General features: G+C 32.5%; 2 pseudogenes; both read left to right on the plus strand.

Moving 5' to 3' along the window:
• The window catches only part of LOC110646725 (cytochrome b-c1 complex subunit Rieske-4, mitochondrial-like), a 33,979-nt pseudogene extending 21,688 nt beyond the window's left edge, over positions 1-12,291 (plus strand).
• Positions 12,292-16,016: 3,725 nt separating this feature from the next.
• LOC110646724 (F-box/kelch-repeat protein At3g06240-like) lies at positions 16,017-23,261 on the plus strand (annotated as a pseudogene).
• The last annotated feature ends 1,737 nt before the right edge of the window (positions 23,262-24,998 follow it).

Here is a 24,998-nt window from a genome sequence, read left to right on the forward strand (position 1 = left end):
GCGATCTTCGCCGGTGATCAATTCCATTGTCCAGTGATGCAGTTCGGTAGTAACTGCATCCAAACAAGAGAACTTCTCTTTGCCCTCCTGATCTTTCAGCTCCATCACCATCAGGCCCTCTTCTCTATTTAAGGTAATGCGCTTCGGAAGTACAGGGCCCTGGTGCAGCCAGCTACGAGGGAAGCCCTCAAAGCTGTTCGGAATTTTGCTCCTCAGGATAAAGAAGCGGTTCTTCCAATTCTTCAGGGAGGAAGGCAGGTCGGTAAAAAGTCCACAATGAGGTTTCACCTGGAAGAACCAATACTCGTCGTCCTTTCGACGAGTTAATCTATGTAGTTCGGCGAATACCTTAGCTGTGGGTCGGAGTCCTTTAGCTCGGCATAGGCCTCGAAAGGCTACTAAGATCCGCTACGAGTTCGGGTGAACTTGAGCGATGCACACTTGGTGATATTTTAAAACTTCCTTGAAGAAGTCGTCCAAAGGGAACCGTAGATCGGCTTTTAATTGCTCTTCGTATACTATAATCATGTCGTTCCCTTCGAAGAAGTGATCGGCTCGGATATCTCCGTGACACCGGATGAGTTTGAATGAATCAGGATGAATGTTGTATTCTTGGCTGAACGATTGTAGGTCGGTTTCTTGAAGAACTGATGGTAGCTCGTCCATGGGAAGATTTTCCCTCCCTGAAGATGGTACAGGCCTTGATGGTGCTGCTTGCCCTCGAGCTGGAACAGGGACCCTAAAAGGTTCAGGTCGCACGCTTGGTCCGACCACCTCCACTTCATCAGATGACCACGAGATCTGAACGGAAGGGTTTGCCGCTCTCTGACCCTCGGCGCCTCTCATTTTCAAAGGAAACAAGAAATTTAAACTAAAAGAAGGATCAAAACCCTTACCAGAGTCTGATCAGTGTCGGAAGAACTTGAGGAAACGAGAGAATTTTAAAGTTGTTCACGAGAGACTGAAAATGACATAAGGGAGAACTGGCTAACCCCCACCCCTATTTATACTCGTCCGACCATTTAATGCTCACGATGTTCCAGGTAGTGCATCGGTTAGCGGGACTCGCCAGCTGTTCTGACACGTCTCATGAATATTCCAAAATTCCATAAGGAGAGACTGGCTAGTTAGAGATCGGCTAATTAAGGCAAATGTTTGGAAGTGCGGATCGGATAAGGGCTGTTCAGTTGGAAACCAGATCGGATAAACACACCGGAGATCGGAGAATAATCAATAATAATAAAGTGATAATTGGCAAAATAAATTTATTTCCAAAAGATCAAATTACATCATTTGGGCGATCTCTGGAGATCGGATTACATTAAAGGTCTAATTACATCATTTGGGCGATCTCTAAAGATCGGATTACATTAAAGGTCTGATTACATCATAAGGGCGATCTTTAGAGATCGATGGAACATCCTATCTAAAAGGCCTATGTCAAAGCCTAGTCTCGTGGCTGAGTCAAAAGATGTGTTTGACCAAGAGACCGACTGGGGGGACTATGACTCTCATGAGAATGAAAGAGGTCATCATCAAAGTTACCGCTCGAAACCGAGCTGCTGTCGGAACACCCAGTGTGGAGAGGAGCCAGATGAACGCCAAAGAGCAGTCACCGGTGTTGAGGGGAATATTAGCAGTCTTCTCGCCCAAAATCAGTTCGCCGATTATATTGGGCGAACGATTCGAGATCGGCACGATCGAGGTCCTCGATCCAGATCGGTTAATTAGTCCAGTTCTCTCACTGTCATCAGATAAGGTCATCATGATTTTTCGATCACCGGGATCGTAAATTTTCGGGCAAGGAACAAAGAGGGCAACCGGAAAAAGATTAAAAGCGGTCATCTTGTCCGGGATTGTTGCCGGAAGCAGCTAGAACAGGAAAAATGAGGAGAATAGGGGAGAAAGTCAAATGAGGTAGGGCTTCCCGGTTGAAGGTATATATAGGAAAATTTGAGCATTTACTGCAAGCAGAAAATGAAGCGGACGCCTCGAGAATTGAGGGAAATAAATACTTTGACTGGACCAAACCCGATAAAAGGAAGACCGGTGTGGTAAAGATCAATAGAAGGGAGACCGGCATGAAAGATCAGAAAAGAGCGTGCTAGGAAGATCGGAAAAGAAAGGAGGTCGGATAGCAAAAAGAATAAGGCGACTCTGCGATTATCGTCATAATCGGTAGAGGTAGTTAAAGCGTCGTCATGAAATCTCCACATACGCCCTAGAATCGCTCGCATTCTTGACATGTGCGAATACGTCGGGGACAGTACATCCTAATCTCCACCGTTGATCTTACTTGTAAGGACGAGCTCGGAGCCCTCGGATCGAAGAAGAAAATGACAAGATCAGCGCCTTTCACTCCTAGCCCTCGGATCGCTCTTGACGAGAAATTTTGGGCCGTCAGATTAGAAGAGAGAAAAGGACAAATACTCCGGAAGGGATCTCAGTCGTTCGTTCTGGTTCTCTCTAATTCTCGAGCCCTTAGATCATGTCCTTCAAAATCTTAACCCTCCATCTCCCTCAAAACAGATCCTGACCCTCCATGGGGAGCACCCGGTTCCTATAAATACCTGCATGAAAAACTGTTCAAGGGAGGACAAATAGTGAATATAGCGGAAGGACTCTAAAACTTAATTCAGCTAGTTACTCTGCTATTTTTGAAGCTTTCATAAGAAAACTTTTGAAACTTTCATAAGAAAACTTTTGAAACCAGTTTTCTGGAGTAGTTTCTTGAAAAGGATTTCTGAATACTGAAACTCTCCATTTTCAGTTCGTTCATTATCCTGTGACACTCTCACTTTCTGTCTTTGTTATCTTTATTCCCACTTCCGTTGTCCAAGTTCAACTTCATTCATACTTGGTTATAATATTGATTGGACTGCATTTTAACAAGGTATTCTTCATTTCAAGGCAAACCTTAGTCTTCAGGTTACTAGCCAGCGGCCCCCATTACGTTCTGTGATCCCATAGTTAGTTCAATAGATCCGACTCCCCACAGGTGAGTGCTCATATTGCTTTTTTATTAAGTGCTCGTTCTTATTTTATGTATTTCCTTTATTCTTTATATATATATAATTTTCTCCAAGTTTATATTGCGCTAAAGAACACGAAGAAGGTCATTCTCGAGTTTGCTTCCGTGTTGACCAGTCCATTCTTTTTATTAATCTTTGTTATTCCTGAACGTAAGTCTTCTAGTCCCGAGTAGCATATAAGTGGTCGGATAAAATGTAGGTAACTGTATCTTAAGGGTCTCTTTAAAATAATGAAAGGTCTAAACAATAAGTCGGGAAAATAGTAAGGCCGAATCACTAGAATAATGCAAAAGACAATTGAGTAAGACGACACAAGGCAGAGTAAAACCGAACCTTAAGATAGATAAATGGGATAGATCGGGTATCAAAAGGTACTGGTAAGGCGACCACATAGGAAGGTCGAAAAATTCGGTTTGGTATCTCCTGACTAGTTACAAGATACCAATGAGTTAAAAGAAGCCTTATTCCGAGCCCCTGCATCTTTAAATGCCAAAACCCTTAGTTCTAGGATTTCGTGACGGGTAGCTGTAATCAAGTTTCGAGAGATCAGAAAAGTCCTTATCCGATCCCTATTAAAATAAAAGAGATCGGAGGAGAGTTCTTATCCGATTCTCAATCTAAAATTTTAACAAGTATTTAAAAGAGATCGGAGGAGAGTTCTTATCCGATTCTCACTTAAAATTTTAATAAATATTTAAAAAGGAGATCGGAGGAGAGTTCTTATCCGATTCTCAATCTAAAATTTTAACAAATATTTAAAGGAGATCGGAGGAGAGTTCTTATCCGGTTCTCACTTAAAAAATTTTAATAAATATTTAAAAGGAGATCGGAGGAGAGTTCTTATCCGGTTCTCACTTAAAAATTTTAATAAATATTTAAAAAGAGATTGGAGGAGAGTTCTTATCCGATTCTCAATCTAAAATTTTAACAAATATTTAAAGGAGATCGGAGGAGAGTTCTTATCCGGTTCTCACTTAAAAATTTTAATAAACATTTAAGAGGAGATCGGAGGAGAGTTCTTATTCGGTTCTCACTTAAAAATTTTATCAAATATTTAAAAAGAGATCGGAAGAGAGTTCTTATCCAATTCTCAAGCTTAAAAATTTTAATAAATATTTAAAGGAGATCGGAGGAGAGTTCTTATCCGATTCCCAAATTAAATTTTAACAAATACGTAAGATGATTCCCCCTGAAGTAAAATTAATACATATGACAACTCACTAAGGTTGTCTCATTTACTTATGTATCTGGGTAATCCGGATTAGTGAAAAATCAAACATTCCTTTCGGTCAAAAGGATTAACATTTCCATTCAAACCCTCCTAACTACGAAGAACGTGAAGTTAAATCTGCTTACCCTCGTTGAGGGACGAGGTGGGGTGCCTAACACCTTCCCCACCCGTTTACGGACCCCGAACCTAGAATCTCTATTTTTGAAGTGGTTTTATTTTAACTTACTTTCACAAATGGTTTTCTTTAATTTCCCTCAAAATTAAAGTGGCGACTCCTCACTTTTCCCACTTCAGTGAGTGTTCGTCCAGGCGACCGCAAAACACCTTGCGACAATTAGCTTTACCCGATTTATCTTTCATTTTTAAAATTAATCACAATTATATTTTTATTATTGAAATTAATTTTAAAATTTATATAAATTTTAAATTATTAATTTTAGAGTTAATATAAATTTAAAATTCTTAATCTTATTTATACTTAATTTCAATTAAATATAAAATTTTAAAATAAATAATTGATTAAAATAAGAAGGTAATAAAAAATACAAAACTAATTTGAATGCATTATAATATTAAGTAAAATACTGTATTAATATCTAATTTTTCAAATTTATATTTATAATTAATTATTTGTTAAATATATTTAAAAATATTTTGTTAGTTACATATTATTTTTAAAATTAAATTCCACCTAAGATTTTTTTATTGCAATGAATCAATATATTAATATTTATAAAATTATGAATATTAATTAAAATTAAATATTTTAATGACTATAATTTATAAAAATGAAAATAAAAAAAATATAAATCATCTAAGGATTATTATCAATGTTAAAATTCGTTAAATGAACAATTTAAACTTAATCTTATTTAATTTTAATTAAAGATTATTAATAAAAATCACTAAAGAAAATTAAATTTAAACATAATTAATTTATTTTATGTATATCTTTATTATTATGAGTATTATTTCTTAAAAATTGTTATTATAGAGTTATCATTATACTACTTATAAAATATTATCTCTTGTATTAATAATAAAAAAAGGAGTAATATTAATAATAATTAATAAATTAAATCTATATTTTTATTATTACGTTATTAATATTTTTACATTTTTATTCTTTTTAGCATTAAAAATAGTAGTGTTTATAGTTTTTTCTTTTTTGAATGAAACAAAAAAAAATGATAAGAATTAAAATAAAAAAGATATTGTAAGAATCAAATAGTATTAGATTAAATTTATTTTATTATATTAATATAATTCAAATTTTTTATTACTCTGAATCGGGAATCATATTATATCTAATCATAATAAACACTATATAAAGAAATAATTAAAGTTGGAATCAATTTTTAAAAAATATTTTTTATGATTTTTTTAAAAATATAATATAATTTTAATATAATTAAAATTTAAATATATAAGACATATGGTGTAGTATAATATATATATATATATATATAAAAGTACGAATGAGGAATCAACTTTTTTAACTAATAAAAATATTTTTATAAATATTAATAATATAAATTTATATTTTTCTTTTGTAAGTTTTATTTTTTTAAAATTTATTATAATTTTTAATTTAGAATTAGAAACCTAATTAATATATATATATATATATATATATATATATATATATATATATATATATATATATATATATATATAATTTTAAGATATTAATATAATAAAAATGAAAATTTTATGATTATAATACAATAAACTAATAAAAATTTATTTCTGAAATTATTTTATTTTCTTTTACATTAATTTAGATATGCAATTTTATTATACAAGTTAACATTGTTTTAAATATAAAAAATTAAAATAAATTATATGCAAATAAAAATTATTTTAAAAAATAAAATAATAGATTTTAAATCAATTAAATTCAATGAACTAATTTACGTTTATTATTAGTTTATTTTAATTTTTAAACATTTTTGCCTATTTATGTTTTTCAAATTAATTATTATTTTTTTAATATTACATTTAAGTTTATAACTTAACTAATATTATATGTTAATAATATAACACATAACTTTCCTAAAAATAAGATCAATTAAAAAAATAATTTTAAATTGATAAATATTTTTGCTTATATAATTAATTAAAATGACATTAAAATTAATATTTTAATTTAAATAATTAAAAATAATATTTATAATACTAGAATAATATTATATAATACATAAAAAATAGTAGAAAATTTTATAAAAAATAATTATTTGTGAATTTTTATAATAAGCATAATAATGCGCAACACACGTCTTACAAAAAAACGAGTATGTAGAAAAATATAAATGAGAAGGGCCAACTTTTAAAGGGACAAAAATGCCTTATATATTTAATATAATTACTTAATTTAATTATTAGAAAATATTAATTTATTAATTAATATCTAAGCTTAATTGAATAAAATTTAATTTGCTAATATTAAGAATTTTTCTATTTATAATTACAAAATACAATTATATTACAAATTAAAAACCAAAAAAGAAAAAAAAAAAGCTAATGGATCTTCCATAAAAAAAAATTGTAATAAAAAAATTCCATTCAAAACCAAAAGCTTTTTTCTAATATTTAATAGATAAATTATAATAAATAAATATGTTATAATGAGAGTTAACTTATTTAATTATATTAAATAAATACGATTGAAAGATATATTAGGTATAAAAAAATTTCTTCCTCTTGATATGTAAAAAATTCATTATTTAATAAAAAAATTTGAACGAAAAGATCAACTAATAAACGAAATCAGAGCGAAAGACTATAAAATATTTCTAAAAATATAAAATTAAATTATAAATATATTATAACTTATGAATTAAATAGTAATTTATCCTTAAAAAAAATCCTATGAATCATGGTAATTAGGATGAGATGGCTAATGATGAACTCATTAAATTATCATTTTACTTAAAAATTCAAGCGTAAATTATAATTTAGTCCTGAAATTTAATAGAACTTACAACTTAGTCCTTATATTTCAAAATTAAGCAATTAAGCCAAGAGATTTGACAAGACCTCTAACTTAGTCCCTGCTATTAGAATTTCATTTATGTCATGACTCGATTCCACGGGCCAGACAGACACTAGGACCTGGGCTGTATAAAGCCCCCAAGGCCTGTAGTAAGCCTCATAATTTCTAAATCCATAACTAGAGCCAAAATTAAGGCCCAATATGTGAATAAAATAAAATACAATATTATATTTTTATTTGAGTCAGTCCAACCCAATAACCATTAGAAACAAAACTAGGAAAGCCTAGCTTAACTCTGATACCTATCATGTACAAACTATTTAATATCATAAAAATTTTTCATTAATTAATACCATAAATATATAACCTAATGTCACAGCAAAGTTTTAATTATTAAACAAATAAATTAGTAAATAAATAAATAAATAGATACTAGAAACTATTAAACTAAATAGCATAACTTGCGGAAGGAAAATACAGGTTAGACTCGAAGAAATAAACTCGTTCCTCCTGCAACCTGAAAAAAATATTTAAACAAGAATGAGCGTTCGACTCAAAGAGTTTAGATATTGATTATAGGTGCAATTTCTATAACTATCTAAAACTAGTGCAATCCTACAATAAAATGCAAATCAATTATATATAACAAATAATACACCCAATATTCGTACGAGAAGTTAATTTGGAGCTACTCACACACCTAGTTTATCACATCAATATATATATATATATATATATATATATATATATATATATATATATGAGAGTTGATCTTCTATACAACTCTCTTAATTTAATATATGCCAGCAAGGTCAACTCAAGCTGGACTTTAGCTTAATAATCCAAGTGCGAGGGCCAGCGAGATCAACTCAAAGCCGTACTTACTCGGATTTATCTATATATAAGGATTGGGTCCCAGCGAGTTAAGTTCTAGTAGCGACTACCCGTCCTACCCATATCCATATCCACGCCATACTCATGCCAACACACCCACACAACTCCAAATTATCATCAAGGCGGCAATTACAAATAAATAATGATAATTAAATATGCAGCAATCAAAACGCTCCTAATATATTAACTATAAATGTGCATAATTATATATTTATAAATTATATAAATACGCCAGATATATAATTAATATTAAAATTGTAAAAAAAATCAATATCTAACTCATAGGCTGATCGACCCGATTGCAGCTGGTCTGATTGGAAGGAGAAGAAAGGCCAGTTGGCACTGATTACCTAAATAGACACATTGACCTCTATCAAATTTACTGACAAAATTAATTAATTAATCTAATCAAAGAAGTAAGAATAATTTTCTAAGATCTTGCCGAAATTTTGGAAGAGTTTTCCCTACAACGGGACCTATCCTCCTACAAGAAAACTCAGCAACAATAATACACAAGGTCTCAGGCCCACCACGATAATTATAATGCCTATCCGAGGCCTACAAGAATTCTAATATAGGTTCAATCTTCTACACTTCAGCTTGGGTCCTTAATAACTCCTCTACAGTACAAATAATTATTTTTAGCACTTCAAAAATTATAAAAATATTCATAGAGGTCCTCTACATCGTCCTTATATTGATAAAAGTCATTTTATTTAATTTTACTAAGTCAGAAATATTTTATAGATTTATCAGCTAGCTTAAATAAGGAATAAACTACACAATTTGAGTTAGGGACTACCTTTGCAAATTCTGCTGACTAAAATACGTTCGGAACGTCTAAAAATGCTAGAAATGGTTGTAAACATGATTCCTTTCTGGGATAGCCCGCCAGACATCCACACCAGGTTAAAAACTCAATCTCGGGTACCAGCATTACCGATCCGATCGTACCTAAATGAAGCCCAAAAATTATTATTAATTATCAAATAATTATATTTAACTTATAGGCATCGAAAAAAGTAAAAAATCTTATCAAGCAATTTAAACTGTTCTATGATTGTCTTTTTCAAATAGTGTCCGATCAGAGCAGGGTTAGTCCTGTCTCGAAGGTTTCACTACATTGAGTTCATCGGTGGTCTCGGATCGTCGATCTAATGATCGGATCGTCCTAAATCTGATCGGAAAGCTTGAAAAACTCAAAATTTCTCTCCTCCATAACATTTTCCTCCAACCATCATTTGCTGCAAAATTGGTATTAAAAGAAAGCTCTCGGAATAAGATTTCTAACGCCACCAAAAACACCTTGATCGGACTTTGGATGAAGCCAGAATCGTGCCTGGAAGTCGCTGCCCCTGTGCTCTAGTTAAAGGAGGAAATTGCTCAATTCGCACCGCTGCTAGTGGCCAGAGTCTCGCCGGCATTTGCAAAAAAAAAGGAGGAGGAGGGGGGGGGGGGCCGGCGTGCGAAGAGAGTGACGAGAGGGAGAGGGAGATGTCTAGGAGAGAGAGAGAGAGAGAGAGAGAGAGAGAGAGAGAAAGGCAGTTGCAAATTTTTTTTTCTATTTCCTGCACACACACACTTCCCAAGGTCCTCACTTGTCACTATCACTACTTTTTCATTTCATTCATTTATCTCTTTTACTTATATATATAGAAACATACTAATAAATGTAAAAATATCTCAATTAAATTTATCAGGAAAATATATTTTCAATAATAATAATAATAATAATAATAATAATAATAATAATAATAATAATACAAATAACAAATAAAATAAGAATACATGTAAAAATAATATTCATTTATCAAAAATACCATTGTAAAAATATTAATTTAAAACAATAAATAAAATATCAATAAATTATTAGCTTAATAAAAGAAAATATTTATTAAAAAAAATTTAGGTTGTTACAATTTAATTTACTGTTAATTCCAACAAAAATGACCACAATGAGCTTAACTCTATTTTCAATCTAAAAACAATTTAGTCCTTGAGATTTTATTTTATTTTATTAGCAATTTAGTATCTAAAATTTTATTAAACCTACAAAATAGTCCTTGTTGTTTTAGAACCAAGTAATTTAGTTCTTAATATTTTAATAAACCTATAAGTTAGTTCGGGTAAATTTCAATAACTATCCCTGAACTTATATGGCTGTAACACTATAATCCTTAAACTTTAAAACGTAACATAAAACCCCCTAAATTTTCAAATTTTGCATAGTAAAATCCCTCTAACTTTCAATTACTGATTTTTCAGTTGAAAACTAATGTGAACAGCTCCCGCAAGGCTCTTAGTCAATATTTCTCTCTCCTCTCTTATTCAAATTGTAAAATTATTCTTTCTGCACCTGAAAAATCATTATGTTTACAGTGAGAAAAAGGATTCAATTTACACATAACTTGAGAGAGAAAAGAGAAATATTGATTAAGCTTCACGCTAGAACTGTTCAGGTCAGCATCTAACTGAAAAACCGACAATTAGAGGTTAGAGGAATTTTACTGTGCAAAATTTAAAAGTCGAAGAGGTTTTATGTTACATTTTTAAGTTGAAGGACTATAATGTTATATTAGAGAAGTTCAGGGCGGTTATCAAAATTTATCCAAGTTAGTCCCTATATATATATATATATATATATATATATATATATGCCATCAATAGAATTTTCAAAATTATAAGGGCTTATTTATATATAGTTACAATATTTTAGAATCAATTTATAAAATATATATATAATTTTGTAATTAACAAAAGTTTTTAAGGACCTTAAAGCATTTAATTCATATCTTAATAATTTAAATTTAAAACTTTTTAATTTAATAGGACCCATATTTTAAAAATATATGTACTAAATTATTAATAAAACAAAGTATTAAGGACTAAATTATGGATAAAATAAAATCTCATAGACTAAATTGATTGATTTTGAAAATACACGAATTAAGTTCTAGGTGTTGTGAAATTTTAAAGACTAAATTATTATTTATCCAAAATTTAAATATCCAGCTTAACAATTATTGTAACACATCTGGTTTATAGTCTAACAAATTAAATTGAATTTGGGAGGTCCTATAAAATATAAATAGTGGTGATGACAACCGTGACTTTCATTGAAGAAATAATTAAGGTTTATCAATTATATTGTTTTATCAAATTTTATAATAATAATAATAATAATAATAATAATAATAATAATAATAATAATAATAATAATAATAATAATAATAATATATTTCCTTATCATTGACCTTCTTATATAATATTTTTTAAAAATTTAGTTTATTTATAATATTATAAATTTTAATAAAAATAAAATGTTATTATAAAATAATAATGAAAAATAAAAATAATAAGATAAAAAAGTTAAAAAAAGTGTTATAAATAATTACAATAAAAGGAAAAAAAAGTTATGTTCCAATTGTAAAAGAAAAAAAAAAGATTAAAAAAAGAAATGACTATATTTGGTTTCAGGCTTCACTTCTAAATCACACTCTAAAAAATGAAGACAACATTTATTCAGATTTTCCAACGATAGTGGCAACTCTTAAGAACCCCACTTCAAAGATAGTTTATAATGAGTACAACCATGAGCTTTTTCCCCCTGGTGACCCAGGCCAGCAAGCTAGCATTTGCATATTTTGTCCTCACTTAGTGGCAAGTTTGTATATGCTTCATTGATCCGTCTCCTTATCCTCAAGTTTGTGCTGAGCACATCTGCTAGTAAGGATGTTCTTCCACTTGCCTCCCCTGAGGTTGATATCTCAGGCATTGAGCCAAGCAAGCCTGCTTTCATCAGGCACCACTGTGATTGTTAAGCGGCGTGGAAAGCTTGTTTTCATCAAGCATCGAATAGAAGAAGATGCGAAACTGGCAAATAGTATTGAGTTGGCATCTCTTCGTGATCCGCAGCCGGATGCAATGAGGGTCAAGAACACCGAATGGCTCATTGTCATGGGGGTCTGCACGCATTTGGGTTGCATTCCTTTGCCAAATGCTGGAGATTTTGGAGGCTGGTTTTGCCCATGCCATGGTTCACATTACGATATCTTCGGTTGATTCGCAAGGGACCTGCACCATGCAATCTGAGGTGCTTACGTACCTTTTTGGATGAGAACAAGTTACTGATTAGCTGAGATTTGTACTTATGAACAATGGTTTGTTGGCATAATATTTTTTGTTTGACTAAATTATTACTTAGTCCATGTATTTTAATGAAATTAATTACTTGGTCCCTGTACTTTGAAAAATATACTATTTAGTCCCTATATTTTACATCTATTAGACTATTAGTCCTTCGGTCAATTCTTCCATTAGTTAATACTGATCAAACTACTATTTAGTTCCTCTATTTTAGTGAAACTAATTAGTTAGCCTTTATATTTTGGAAAATATACATTAGTTAGTCATTGTAATTTGCTCCGATAACTATTAAGTACAAATTTTATTTTTTATGCCTAAACTATTTTAATACTCTTCCATTTATTTCTCTCTTATCTTTCCTTATTACTCTCTCTCCATGTTTCTTCTCCTCAACAGCCGCACCCTTCTCCCTCTCATTCTCTCTTTTTTTTCATCTATTGATAAAAAACGGTACAAGCTGTCTATATAAAAATGTTAATCAATTTTTTTAAATTTATAAGCAATCAAGGAAAATTATTTTCTAACAGAGAAAACACAAAAATGATGTCAAAAGAATTAAAAATTAAAAAAAATGTAAATTCAAATTTACCCTTCACATAGTAAAACTTCTATTTTTATCTAATAATATATTTTTCAAAATATATGGACCAACTATTTAGTTTCACTAAAATAGAAAAACTAAATAGTAGTGTTTTTCAAAACATAAAAATCGACTAATTAGTTTCCTTAAAACAGAGGTACTAGATAGTAATTTGAATAGCTTGAATAACGAAAAATTTGACGAAGGGACTAAATAGTTTAACAGAAGGAAAATACAATTACTAAATAGTATTTTTTTTCAAAATAAAGGAACCAAATAATTAATTTTCTTAAAACATAGGGACTAAATAATAATTTTTCTTTTTTTTTTTTTCTTAAAATTCAATCAGATAATGCCGATTGAATAGCTTTACGCCCCCAGGTTATTTGGGACATGTTTATTGTTTAGGGATGTTATGCAACTTGGCTAGTGTAAGTGTTATGGTCCGGGTTGCTTTACATCGTGAATAAGTTGCTTTTGTTAAGCATGAATGCTCAGAGAAACCTGATGGTTATGAGATAGTGCTGTTAAATTATTTTTATTCAGGCATGCTTTGGCGTGCGCACCAGACAATCCTGGGTTTTTTTTTTTTTTTTTTCTTTTTCTTTTTCTTTGCTCGGCTTTTAATTTTACATATGGAGATGTTAGCAATGACGGGAAGCAATACTCCTGAAGATCAGAGTCATATGCACATTGAAAATTTCAATTTATTTTTGGTTTATTGGAAGCCTATTTAATGAAATTACACTACCAACTCGAAATAATATGATTGATTACGTTTGAATTGTTGCTTGTTATGAATTGACTGTATGCCTCCAAAATTGTCTCGCCTGAGAACCATTGTTTCTTAATTGCTAGTTCATCCACTTCACTGACTTGGATGTGAAGCTCCAACTTGGGAAACAAAGTTGAGTATTGTCATCTCTCAAAGATACCCCCAACATAGACTCCATGCCTTTTTCACTAAGACTCTATTCGACAGTAGCTTTTAATGTAACATTTAATATTTTGACTTTAGTCAAAATACTATCTCTCTTAGTTATACTATTTGATGGAATAATATTTATAGGTTGAAGGAGTGGTTCATGAAATACTACCCCTCCTATATTTCAGAGGTTGAGATAGTATTTTGACTAGGATAAAAAAGATAATACCACTATTTTTATATCTAGCAGTTAATCCAATAATTATTTATATAAATACTTTTATTTTAAATCACTATATAAATAACTAACGATTAATGGTTAATATTTAACAATTACTAGAACAACTAATATTATTGAACATCATTTTAATCTTGATCTGCTCTATTATTTACGCCCATTTGTAGAATTTAAAACCACTAATTTTAATTAAAGTTATAAAATTTTACACAATAAAATATTTAAGATTTTACAAAAAAATTTAATGATTTAATATAATATTATAACTCATGTGATCATATTTTCATAAACTAATATTTTTCTGCATAATTTATGAGTATATGTAATTTTAATATTTCTTTAATTATTTTAATATTTTTATATCTAATAAATAATCTATTATAGCTATACCTGTTGTTTCTATGAATGCCGAGATTGACTAGAGTTATCCTCCTCTACCTTTCTTACATGATATATTGCATTTTGATTCTCTTAATATGTGAATCTTGTTCTGTTTGTTTAAAAAAAAAATCAATTATATTTAGTGAATAATTTGAACAGCTGAAAGAAAATAGAAAATATTACTTTAACCCTTTTTTTGGATTCTTGTTAGAGCCTGTTTAGGTAGGGTGTGGAAAGAGTAAGTAATTGAAAGATAAGAAATGGTAAGAAATGAGAAGAGTAAGAAGGATTAAAATAAAAAAATTTCATATTTGGGAAGAATTAAATTAATGGAAAGGTAATTAGGTAATTTACTATTTGGTTCTTGGGTTTTGATAGATATTACAATTTTGTCCTTATATTTTGAAAATTGAACGATTTAGTTCCTCAGTTATGCTTCTATCAAAATCAGGGGTTCTTCCATCTAATATTGCTATTACTTTAAGTAAAAAGACAAATATACTCGTTATTCAATTAAGAAAAATTTACTATTTGATTCCTAAATTTTGATTAATATTACAACTTGGTCCCTAGATTTTAAAAATTAGACCTTTCAGTCCCTGTATTTGATAATTGTTGAAATTATTCGAATTTGTTTTTTTTTTCTTATTAACTTTGTCCTTATTAAATTTTTTTCTTCAATTCTTTTTATAGAAAAGAAAGATTAATTTTTTTTTATATAATAGTTAATTTTAATTGAAGGGAAACATAGGTGAAAGACTAAATCATTCAGTTTCTAAAATATAGAGACTAAATCGTAATATCGATGAAAAAGTCAAAGGTCAAATAATAAATTTTCTTTAATGAATAAAATGGGATAAATTTTGATAACTATCCATGAACTTATCTAGTTGTAACATTACAGTCCATCAACTTAAAAATGTAACATAAAACCCCATCAACTTAAAAATGTAACATAAAACCCCATCAACTTTTAAATTTTGTACAGTAAAATCCCTCTAACATCCAATTATCAGTTTTTCAGTTAGACGCTGATCTAGACAGTTCCATCATGGACCTTGGTCAGTATTTCTCTTTTCTCTCTCAAGCTATATGTAAATTAAATTATTTTCCTCTCTATAGACAGAATAATTTTTCATGCCTAAAGAGAATAATTTTACACTTTGTATAAAGAGAGGAGAGAGAAATATTGACTAAGTGCCATGCGGGAGCTATTTACATCAGTTTTTAATTGAAAAATCAGTAATTGAAAGTCAGAGGGATTTTACTGTGTAAAATTTAAAAGTTTAGGAGATTTTATATTACATTTTAAAGTTAAAGGACTGTAATGTTAAAACTATATAAGTTCAGGGACAGTTGTTGAAATTTATCCGAATAAAATTTATATTTATCTTTTCATTTAAACTAATGACAATATTGAATAGAAGAACCTCTGATTTTGACGGAAGCATAAATAAGAGACTAAATTATTTAATTTTCAAGATATAGAGATTAAATTGTAATATCAGTCACAAGTCAAATAGTAAATTTTCTTTATCTTTTATTTTTGGAAAAGGAGGAAAAAAGGATAAATTAAAAGGATATAGAAATAAAAATAGTTTTCTCGTTACCTTACAACCCAGTTTCTTTTCTTTTCTTTCCCTTCGTCTCCCTCAATCCTAACATTTCCTTCAACCCAAACAAAGGTAACGGTGCGTTTTGGCAGATTTCACCTAAATTATTTTCCACTTTTGCAGAACATGTTCTAAATTCCGGTCACTAGCATAAGCCTGCAGCTTTCAATCTGTGATTGCAATCTGTCTGCATCATGAAATTGCTTCCCAGTCTCATCTCTGTGCTTCAACCAATTCCGCGGATATTCTCTCCTTCTCTTTCAAAACCTCCTCCTTCTCCGCTACAGCTTCCTCTAGCTTCTTCATGTGCGAGATTTGGACGTCTCAGCTACTTCACAAGCAGCTCTCTTGCGATATCTATAATGTACGGTACACATTCCAGACTCTTGCTTCTAGTCACGACGATCTGCACCCAATCCTCCCTCCACATCGCTCAGATCAGATCAGCACTGGAATCGAAAAACGATGCGTTTTGGCTCGAGCTAATTTAGATATTTGATTGATTTTTGTTTTTCTTTGGATGCCACGTATGCTTTTCTTTCAGGCGGACGAATATGGCAGCCTGATAGAATTGGTAAAAAAAACAATTCGTATACAACTGGAAGTTTCCACATAGGATGTCTTAGTGGCTAAGAGTTCACGCGTCTCAATTTATATATCTAGTGAGAAGTGGGAATTCTTCTAAAATTCTCTCTTCTTCTAGCTATCTACCATGGTTCTGCCTAAAGATTTGGTACTTAACATCTTATTCAGATTACCTGTCATTTGTCTCTTCAGATTCAGGAGCGTTTGTAAATCTTGGTGTGCTCTCTTTTCTGATCCAAATTTTATATATAAAAATCTACTCTCTGATTCTGCTTCTGAAGATTTGAATGCCAATCTCCCTGTCATTGTTCAACGTCAGGATTTTGACGCCCAGGATTTTGTTTTTTCCTTCCTTCCCTGTGATACATTTGACATGTCTGCTCCTCAGGAGATACCATATCCAAAAGATATAATTGAAAAATGTTCATTTATTGACATTGTGGGTTCTTGCTGCAATGGCTTAATTTGTCTTCGTGATGTATATTACTTCGAGCATTTGCTATATGAATGGGATGACATTTATAAATATGAGAGTAATATTGTTCTTTGAACCCTACAACCACCGAAACTAAGATCCTACCTCAATCCAATATTCCGCATCCTCCTGACCCTTCTATTTCATTGGAAATAATAGAATTTGGGTTTGAAGCAAGAACTAGTTGCAGAAACTGAGGAAGAATTGCAAAGTAAAACATAGCTAGAAATGAGAGGAAATGGGAAGAGACATTTTTCATATCTGTCAAGAATGATGTTTATATACAAAAAAGTAAAAGAAATATCTACACACGCTAACAGCACGCAAGCTGACGTATTGGGCAGAAAAAAAAATCTCCTAACAGACTCACAGCTCATTCCAGCTTACACAAAAAACATTTCTCTATTTACAATTGATTCCCACAACTACACTACAAAAGTTACATACTTACATCCCCCCCTCAAGATGGAGTTGGAGAGAAATCAACCAACCCCATCTTGGACAATAAGAAACTAAATGCTTGATTACAAAGAGGCTTGGTAAACAAATCAGCTAACTGGTGTTTAGAATTAATATGTGCACTGGAAATGAACCCAGTAGCTAATTTATTTCGAATAATATGGCAATCAATATCAAGATGCTTAGTGCGCTCGTGAAAAACAGGATTTGCGGCTATGTGAAGGGCTGCCTGATTATCACAGCGCAAAGGAATGGGCAAAGCAATAGGAACCTGCAAGTCTTTTAAAATATAAGTAATCCACTGGAGTTCACAAACTATAGTAGCCATGCTGCGATATTCTGCTTCTGCTGAAGAGCAGCTCACAGTGGTTTGCTTTTTAGATTTCCAGGATATGAGGGAGGACCCCAGAAATATACAATAACCTGAAATTGATTTACAGGTAGTAGGGAATGTTGCCCAATCAGCATCACAGAATGCAGATAACTGGAGAGAGTTGGACTGTGGCTAAAATATGCCTTTGCTTGGACACCCTTTAAGATATTTAAGAACATGTAACGCTGCATCAAAATGAGGTTGACAAGGCAATTGCATATACTGACTCAATTGTTGAACAGAGTATGTAATATCAGGTCTTGTTAACCCTAAGTAAAGTAATCGCCCCACAAGTCTGCGATAAGAATCTGGATTAGGTAAAGGATTTCCCATATCTGGTGTTAGCTTGCATCCTTGAACCATTAGCGAAGGGGCTGGTTTAGCATCTTGAAGACCAGCATCATGAATAATATCAACAATATATTTTCTTTGATTCAAATACATCCCTGAAGATGATCTTGCAATTTCAAGCCCAAGGAAGAACTTGGCATAACCCAAGTCTTTAATAGTAAATTGATCATGAAGAAACTGTTTGACTTGTAAGATAAGAGATTCAGCAGCTCTAGTAATCAGAACATCATCAACATAAACTAATAGAGCAACAAAAGACAATCCAGTGCCTTTGAGAAAGAGACAACAATCATAGGATGATTGAACAAAACCAAAACCTTGAAGCTTAGTAGTAAATTCTTTGTTCCATTGCCTTCTTGCCTATTTTAACCCATACAAAGACTTAGTAAGCTTGCATACTTGACCTGGTAAAGCCTTATTATAACCTTCTGGAGGAATCATGTATAACTCTTCTTCAATAAAGCCATGCAGAAAAGCATTATTAATGTCAAGCTGGTGTAAGGGCCAATCTTTAGCTGCTGCTAGAGCTAGAAAAATCCTCACAGTAACAAGTTTAGCAACTGGCGAGAAACTTTCAGTATAGTCCAACCCCAACAATTGATTATATCCCTTAGCTACAAGTCTTGCCTTGTATCTATCAACTTGTCCATTAGCCAAGTATTTCACTTTGTATACCCATTTGCATCCGATAGGCTTCTTTCCAGGTGGCAAGGTAGTTAGCTGCCAGGTATTATTAGCTTCCAGTGCATCCAACTCCTTTTGCATAGCTAATATCCAATTTTTGTCATGTTTAGCATGATTATAAGAACTAGGTTCTGGGATTTTAGATACATTAGCAACAAATTCAAGGTAAGAAGGATTGAATTTAATAAAGAAGGATGGCATACCTGGTGTTTCTGCTGGAATGCAGTCAGTGTCAATGCTATGAGACACAAAAGAAGGCTGCTGGACATGAGCTACAAAATCTTGAAGCCAAGCAGGTTTAGAAATGGTCCTAGTACTACGTCTGAGTTGAACATGAGGTGATGTGGGGCTAGAAATAGGTGAAACATGTGAAGAAGGACAGAAAGACTCTTTTAAGGTTAATTCTGGGGATATGGTTGGTGACTGTGTTAGGGGAAGATTAGAACCTGAGAGTGAAGAATTAAAAGGACTGGCTTGTGAATTAGAAGAAGTGTTGACTAGAGGAAAATGTAAGTCTTGTGTAGAAAATATGGGAAGTGGAAGAGAAAAAGAAGAAACTGAATGCTTAGTATTTCTAAAAGGAAAGATGGATTCATCGAAAACAACATCCCTTGAAATATAAAGATGGTTTGAATTAAGATCATAGAGTTTATACCCTTTGTGCTGTGGAGCATAGCCAATAAGAACTGAAGGTATAGCTTTTGGAGCAAACTTGTGTTTATGAGGAGTGAGGTTGGTGGCATAACAAAGACATCCTATTACTCTGAAGTAGTTGTAATTTGGTTGAGTGTTGAAAAGAACTTCAAAAGGGGACTTCCATTTTAAAATTTTGGTAGGTAGTCTGTTAATTATGTGCGTTGCTGCAAGTATAGATTCAGACCAGAATTTGATTGGAAAATTAGCTTGAAACATGATGGATCTAGCTACTTGCAAGAGGTGTTTATGCTTCCTTTCAACAACACCATTCTGCTGTGGACTATAAACACAAGACCTCTGATGTAATATTCCTTTGGAATTGAAAATTTCAGTACTCTTTTGGCTAATGAACTCAGTCCCATTATCAGTTCTTACTCTCTTTACTAACTTGTTATAATCGATGCGAACCATATGCAAAAAATTAAGAATGACAGATGGTACTTGAGTCTTAGCTGCAATCATGTAAGTCCATGTATATCTGCTGAAATCATCTACTATAGTCACCATAAAAATTACTCCAGTCAAAGAAGGTACCCTATAGGGATCCCAAACATCAAGATGAGTGAGCTCAAAAACAGCAGAAGTACTGATATTACTAATGGGAAAAGGTTTTCGTTGCTGTTTGGACAAAGGACGAACAGTACAAATAGGTATTTTGTTGGAACTCATATTTAATACCGTAATGTGGCTCAACTTGGAACAAGAGACATGACCTAGTCTAGAGTGCCAAAGCATGACAAATGACTCAATAGCAGAAGATTTATTACAAGTAGTAGCATAAACTTGACCAGAGTTGGAATTGACATCAAGGTAATATAGTCCAGCTCTAGCTTGCCCCATAGCAATGACTTCATCACTCTGCATATCCTGCAATAGGCACTTATCATGGAGAAAGGTTACTGAGATATTTGATGTTCTAGCAAGTGTACTGACAGATAAAAGATTACATTTAAAATTTGGTAAAAATAAAACATTAATGAGTATCAACTTTGGAGTTAAGGTAATAGTGCCAATGTATGTGACATATTGGGATGAACCATCAGGTAGGTTAACAGTTTTTAGGTGTGACAATAAGGTCGTATAGTCAAAAGAGTGAATAGTGGAACACATATGGTTAGTTGCACCTGTATCTATAATCCAAGTACTATTGTGCTTAGAATTCATACCAACATGACAACTATTAAATATTTCACCTGCAAAATCAGCTGTGTTGACACTGATTGGCTCATTTTCCACAGTCTTTCCCTTAATCAGTTTCATGACTTCACTTGCCAGTGTAGAGATATTAACATCAGCATTCCAGTCCTCATATGCATTCTGAGAGGTATCACTCATGGGGGTATCAACCATATTAGCTGTGATACTGAATTGCTGCCTACCCTTCCTCTGCTTAAAATCCTTGTACCATTCTGGATAGCCAAATAATCTGAAACATGATTCTTTAACATGACCCCCAACATTACAATGAGTACAGAATCTATCATCTTTCTTTCCATAATCCTTTTTTTTGAATGAAGGTTTATATCCACCACTTGGTCCACCATCCTTAGAAAAAACCTTCTTATAGTTCTGCATTTTAGCTAACATAATAGCAGTATTCTCACTGGATTCAACTGTAGTATTCTGCACCTCTCTATTTTTCTCAACCTTTTGTATCATAGAGTAATCCTTTTGAACATTAGGAAGTGGATCCATCAATAGTATTTGATTCTTTACATGTTCATAATTTTCATTAAGTCCCATCAAGAATTGTATAAGTCTATCTTCATTGTCTATATCTGCAATAGCTTTTGTTGAACCACATTTACAAACACCACATGTGCATGTAGGAAAAGGACGTAAACAGGTTAGTTCATCCCACATTTTCTTCAGCTTAGTAAAATAGACACTCACAAGTAAATTGTTTTGAGTAAATCCACATATATCTCTTTTGATTTGAAACAACAATGGACCATTACTTTGCCCAAAACGCTGTTGTAATTCTTCCCAAAGTTCTTGAGCAGAATTAGTATACAAAAAAGCTTCAACAATTTCTTTTGATATAGCATTCAAAATCCAAGAAACAACCATACTATCTACCCTTAACCATCTCTCAAAGGAAGGTGAGTCAGCAGCAGGCTTAACACATTTCCCATTAATAAAACTCAACTTATCTTTAGCTCTAAGAGCTATCACCATAGATCTACTCCATGAAAGGTAATTATGACCAGTCAATAGTGTGCTTACCAGAATGAGACTAGGATGATCTGAGTTTTGCAAATACAACGGATCGCTGGTAAGGCTATTTTGACCTTCAACTCCTATCTCACTTTTCACCCCTGATGTCTCATCTATCAAACTCATATTGCAGAGTATACAAAGGAATTTGCAGAAAAACAGGCAAAGTAACAAGAACAAAGAATCACAGCCTTCAGGCAGAAAAATAGGCAAAGTAACAAGAACAAAGAATCACAGCCTTCAGGCTCTGATACCATGCAGAAACTGAGGAAGAATTGCAAAGTAAAACATAGCTAGAAATGAGAGGAAATGGGAAGAGACATTTTTCATATCTGTCAAGAATGACGTTTATATACAAAAAAGTAAAAGAAATATCTACACACGCTAACAGCACGCAAGCTGACGTGTTGGGCAGAAAAAAAAAATCTCCTAACAGACTCACAGCTCATTCCAGCTTACACCAAAAACATTTCTCTATTTACAATTGATTCCCACAACTACACTACAAAAGTTACATACTTACACTAGTGATTGCAAAGTACTCAGGATTTTTGAATATGTATCTCTTGATTCCCAGTGGGGTTACTTGGTCGAGATATATAACCTGAAGGATGACACATGGAGAAAAGTTGATGTCAATTTGAATTCTTGGCGCTTGCCTTCCTATAAATATGATGATATTTATTATTATGGTAGAGGTCATACGGGTGCAAATGGTACATTTCATTGGTGGGCACAAGGCGATAATTGGCAGTATGAAATTGTTTCTTTTGAATTGAGCAATGAGGCTATCAAAACAACAGCTCTACCAGATGCTATCAATTCTCGCATTTCTTGGCAGACAACTTTTTCCAAAAATGAGTGTTTTGCTCTGCCCCTTTGTGATGATAGTCATGTTGAGTTGTGGGTATTGCTTGAATATGGTGTTAAAGAGTCTTGGACTAAATTATTCACCATAGCATGCCCGGAAAATGGGAACCAGCCATAGGGATTTTCAAGTAACGGTGAGCTATTTCTTGCAACTTGGAAAGGGCAGCTGGTCGTATGGAATCCTACTACTGAAGCAATTGGCCATATTCGAGCAAATGGAGTACCAGAAACCTTGCAAACCGTCACTTACATGGAGGCCCATATTCCATTGAAGGCTGGAAACAAATTCAAAGATCAGCAAAATTTCTGAGAAGCAAAACAAAGTAGAAGGTCCTTTCATCAGAACTCTAGTGCTTGCTTCGGTGTCCCTTGTGCACCCTTTCTACTATGTACTTGATGTATGTCTCTAATTGAGTGTCTTAATAGTTTGTTGTAATTAATTTTCTCTTCTTACATCTTCTTCCATTAATTATCGTTGATAAGCTAATACAAAGTTTTAATAGTATTTTTAATTAATTTGAAATTCTTCAAGTTATTATCTCCATATATTTGGCAAGAAATCATAAACTACCCATCTAATGAAATCTTTTAGCTAACTTTGGTCAGTTGGATGCAAGGAACCTTCACAAATGCAGTGCTCTGATTTCATAAGGTTAAGGTTCTCAATGTAGTGTAACCCATATAAGAGGAATATACACACCCACTTTCACCCGAAGTGCAAGAACCCCTCTGAAATTTGGGTTGTTATGTAGCAATTTCTCTGCAGTCCAGCCACAAAACATAGCAATTAGTGGGAGTCGAATAGCAGGAATCGTGAATTTTGAACTATACCACTCTAATGTTAACACCAACAGAGAAACAGATTGCTTAGAACCTACACATTGACAAGAATACAATCGTAGAACCATTTCTCTAGCATAGTTCACTTTTTTTTTATGACTTCCACATGGATGAATGATGTGCCCCAATTTGATGATGTGAGTCAAAGCAACTCCAAAGACTTCCAATTTGTTGAGAATATACATGTGGTTGTAGATCACCTACACGGCTAGCATTTGTATTAAACAGAAAATTGAGAATCCCGTTAAAAAGCCCAAATCATGGAATGTGATTGCAGGTCAAATGTGGCTAAATTCGCATTGTAACTCTGCAATGCACAGTCTATAGGCCAATAGTAACAGCACAGTCCACAGCTGATTTGTGTTATTAATTAATGGTTAAATTTCAAACCAAAAATTTTAATAATTGATTTTTAAATGAATTATGCACATTTCAAATTTAAGAAATTAAAATACTTAATTAAATATATATTTAAAGGTTTTGGATGTCTACCCTTGAAGATCACTATAAGATAAATATAGAAATCAAGACAATTGACAATAGAACACGATACACTATCACCATCGGGGCAATCAAAAAGAAAAAGCAAGGCTACAATAATTTAAAAAGGCATAATTTTATTTAGTTATAATAAACTTCTTAGGCTACAATAATATAAAGCTATGCTGGACATGCCGATGCAGTAGGAAATACGATTTCTTCAACTTTTTCACCGCAGTCGTATCCTAATCCCTTTGGTGGTTTCTGTTGGCAGCTTTCAAAATGGTCTCCAGACTTGTTCACACATATGATCGGTGTCTTGTCGAAAGCTTTCATGACATCATTAGTGTAAGGGTCCGCCATACAACTGGTTTAATAAACAGTTTGGTGAAGCTGCTATAATGGAGAGAATTGATAGGGCTTTAGCCTCAGTAAGCTGGCGAGAATTATTTCCAAAGGCAGTGGTAATCCATGAAGCTCTTAAAGGGTCTGACCATCGACCCATTGTTCCTAGTTTGGAACCACAGCGGTCTAAAGCAAGGTACTTCTTTTGTTTTGAAGCTAAATGGTTGTTACACTCTGACTATAATGGTATCATTTCTAATGCTTGGTCCATGTAGATTAGAGGTTCTCCTATGTTTTCACTTATCCAGAAATTGAAGAATTGTAGGAGAGCACTGAGCAAGTGGAATCAGAATGTTTTCAAAGGAGAAAAAAATCTTATTAATTCCCTGTAGCAGAAATTGGAAAGTTTGTATGATAATCCTTTGAATGAAGAAAATAGGGTTAAAGAGCTGGTCATCCTTAGCCAACTCCAACATCTTTGGGGTACGGATGAAGTCCATTGGCATCAGCGTTCTCGCTAGAAATGGATAGTGGAAGAGGACAGAAATACTCGATTCTTCCATCTCTTCACGATGCAGAGGAGACAGA

Source organism: Hevea brasiliensis, chromosome 1 (genome assembly GCF_030052815.1).
Source record: "Hevea brasiliensis isolate MT/VB/25A 57/8 chromosome 1, ASM3005281v1, whole genome shotgun sequence".
Lineage (NCBI taxonomy): Eukaryota > Viridiplantae > Streptophyta > Magnoliopsida > Malpighiales > Euphorbiaceae > Hevea > Hevea brasiliensis.